The sequence below is a fragment of the Trichechus manatus genome, unplaced genomic scaffold (genome assembly GCF_000243295.1).
Source record: "Trichechus manatus latirostris isolate Lorelei unplaced genomic scaffold, TriManLat1.0 scaffold00213, whole genome shotgun sequence".
NCBI lineage: Eukaryota > Metazoa > Chordata > Mammalia > Sirenia > Trichechidae > Trichechus > Trichechus manatus.
Window position 1 is genome coordinate 3,354,888 of NW_004444149.1, and position 3,856 is coordinate 3,358,743.

The following is a 3,856-nucleotide window of genomic DNA, read 5'->3' on the forward strand; positions in this document are numbered from 1 at the left end:
GTGCCCCGGCCTGGGCGCGCCAAAGAGTGGCGCGCGGAGGGCGCCGCCGAGCAGGTGGGCGCGGGAACCTGAGCGTCCGAGCCGGGAGGATCTGAGTGCGAGCGTGTATGTGAGTGTGTGTGATAGAGAGAGAGAAAAAAAGAGCGACCTAGCGAGCGAGCGCGCTGGGGCGGCGAGGAAAGGAGCAGGAGTGTGTTTGTCTGCGTGCGTGATGCCGGCCCCAGGGAGTGTGCCAGAAGGGGCGTCCGGCCGGCCCAAGTCTCCGGCTGTCCGGGGGGGACCGAGGAGGACCCGGGCCAAGCTCCGAACCCTCCCTCCAGGCCGCTTCCCCTCCCAGACTTGGTGACAGCGAGCCAATCCTGGATCTTTAACTCCTTCCTCCCCGTCGCAGAGTCTCCGGCTCCCCCCTACCTCCGCCCCAGCCCGCGCGCTTTTCCCTTAGACCCCCTTTCCACTTCTTGGCAGCCCGACGTTTTCCTCCTCAGAAAGCGGCGCCCGCAAAAGGGGCTCCCCCGCGAGGATGGGAAGGGGGACTGAATCGAGATGTGCGTGGGAGCAGTCAAGGGCCCTGGCACCCACCTTGTCTTTCCCCTCCCACCTGGTTCCGTCGGGGGAAGAAGGAAAGATGTGCTAGTTTGGGATCCTGGCAGGAAAAGGTGTGAGTGTGTGGGTGTGTGTGTCTGCGGGTGGGGCGAGAGGCTGACGGCTTTCTGGAAAAGGCGTTAAAGTGGAAGGCGAGCCCAGAGTCTGGGTTACCCAGGCCATCTATGATTCCCCACCCCTTTCCTCCCCACCGCCTTCCAGATAGAGTGCATTAGCCGAGAAAAAGTACCCAGTGGGACGACGGAGTTAACTCTTTAGTTCCCAAAAGGTTGAAACAAGTTGGTTCTTCGCGTGGGTGAGAAGGTGTGACCTCACGGCCTCTCCCGGAAAGCGGATGTGTGCTTGCTTTGTGTTGTAGAGGATCGCTAAAATGGGATCTGTGCTGGCAGTGAGAGAAGGTGTTGGAAGTGATCCGTGAAGGTGTAAATTGGGGAGAATGTTCTGGGGCCCTGGACGGTTGGGCCTCAAGTCCAGACCTCTGTGGGATCAGTCTGCCCTCTAACGGTCGGTGGTAGTCACTGCGTCGCTAACCTCTCCAACCCTGCTCCTAGGCAGGACCGAAGATCAGCAAACTTCATCCGCTGAGCAAACATTTCCAAAGGACCGACTATGCTTCAAGCACCCGGCTAGGTGTTAGTGGCATAAAGATGAATATATATAGTCCGTGCCTTTGAGGAGCTCTATTTGGGACAAATTGCATAATACAATATGGTTAAACACTGTAATAGAGAGAGGGATAAGTTGCTAAGGTGCCCAGATAAGAGCTGTGAATTCTGCGTGGATTGGGGGTCAGGAAAATCTACAAATACTTCAACAAGGATAGAAGTTTGAGAAAGGTATTCCATGCAGAGAGAGCAGAATACTGGAGTATCTTTCCTATATGTGGAATTTTAGGAGAATTTTGAATATTCTTATGGTCTAGAGCAGAAGTTGCAAATAGTGGCCCCTGGGCCATATTCAGACGGCAGGCATGTTGTGTTTGGCCTTCCTCTCTATCTATATTTTATTTAATTTCCCACATTAAAAAATTAGCAGATGGAACATGAATATTTCAATTTCTGGCTTTTCTTGAAATATTGAAAGAGCAGGCAAGATAAGTCCTGCATCCCCCCAGTCCCCCCAGTCAATCAGCTGGAACAAATCATCCCTCAGTGCCTTTAGATGAGTCTAGCTCATACGCTTCGTTCGTTCCTGTTACGTGCCTGGTCACAGTAGGAGCTGTTTTCAATCTTCTCTAGGAAGTAAGGTGTTTGCACGTAGGAGTGACTGAGGAGGAAAAGCTGCTGCTGAGGGCAGATCATGAAAGCTTTTGTGTGACAGACTAAGGTTTGCATAATGTCTTTAGCCTGTAAGGGGGGCTCCAGAGGCAGTGGAGGTAGCTAGGAGGTGGGGAGATGTTTCAAAAGTAGAAGCAATTAGATTTCGGGAGGGGAAGACAGTTTACAAATAACCGAGGCTGGATGACATCAACCCATTAGTTGAGAAGCTGAAGAAGTGGGTTTGGGGAGGATGAAAACAATTTTAGTTCATTGAGTTTGAGAAGCCTGGGGCTACCCAAATGGAGGTGTCCCATTAGCCACTGGATTGGTGGAGCTGGAGTCAGAAGAAATGACTGGAGTAGAGATACAGTTTAGCACCATATTTGTATGCAAATAATGCACACAGCGTATGTTTTTGCCAACTGAGCAACCCCCTTTCGCATTATTTTCCTAGGCGGTACGTGCGTTATATGTGTGGGTGCGTTATTTAGGTATGCAGGTTATTTGCAAAATATGGTAATTGAGCTCCTCTTTCAATATTGCTGGACTAAATAATTGAGCTGAAGACAACTACAAGGGCTGAAAGAAATATTTAAAAAAATCAAGGAACGAATAAGATAGTAGGGAATTACTGGTCTGAGAGATGAAAGGACAAGAAAACAAAGAGTTGAGCCCAGCAGTAGGGCGGTTTTTGCCCTTGGGTCATTTGCTGATCCAGAATTGGTGGCAGAAAATAGGCTGTGTGGGGCTGTTTTTGTTAGTACTTGCCTTCGAGTGGGTTTGACTCATGGCGATCCTATCTACAACTGAGCAAGAAGTTGCCCAGTCCTGCACCATTTTCATGATCCGTGGCGTTCTGGAATCCATTGTTGCAGCCACTGTGTATTTTGAGTGCCTTCCAACCCAGGGGAGTCATCTTCCAGCGCTGTATTAGAAAATATTCTGTTGGATCCATGAGATTTTCACTGGCTAATTTTCAGAAGTAGATTGCCAGGCCTTTCTTTCTAGTCCATCGTAGTCTGGAAGCTCCACTAAAACCTGGCCACCAGGGGTGACCCTGCTAGTGTTTGAAATACTGGTGACATAGCTTCCAGCATCACAGCAACACGAACGCCATCACAATATGACAAAGTGTCAGACAGGTGGTGAGGCTCGTGAGACAAAAATTGGAATGCAAATATCCCCAAAGGTGAGAACTCTGGTAAACTGCCTTCCTGTTTTGGGTTAGGACCCCGAAAGGCTGCACTCCTAGGGGAAATCTAGGAGTAGAGTTAACCAGAAGTAAATGGATTACCTTTGGGGAAACGGCCAGTGTTGTATTTCCAATAGTATGGCTCTTTGACTTTACATTAAAAGTTATATAATGATTCTTATTTCATTAAAGATGATCTTTTATTAAGCCTGTGAGTAGCCATCTAAGATACTCCACTGGTCTCACCCCTTCGGGAGCAAGGGAGACTGAAGAGAACAAGATACAAGGGAAAGATTAGTCCAAAGGACTAACGGACCACAGCTACCACGGCCTCCATCAGACTGAGTCCAGTACAACTAGATGGTGCCCAGCTACCACCACTGACTGCTCTGACGTGGATCACAGTAGAGGGTCCCGGACAGGGCCGGAGAAAAATGTAGAACAAAATTCTAACTCACAAAAAAAGACTAGACTTAGTGGCCTGACAGAAACTGTAGAAACCCTGAGAGTGTGGCCCCCAGACACTGTTTTAGCTCAGTACTGAAGTCACTCCCAAGACTCACCCTTCAGCCAAAGATTAGACAGCCCCATAAAACAGAATGAGACTAATGGGGTACGGCACATCAGCCCAGGGACAAGGACTAGAAAGCAGGAGGGGACAGGAAATCTGGTAATAGGGAACCCAAGGGCAAGAAGGGAGAGTGTTAACATGTCATGGGGTTGTTAACCAATGTCATAAAACAATATGTGTACTAACTGTTTAATGAGAAACTATTTGTTCTGTAAACCTTCATCTAAAGTA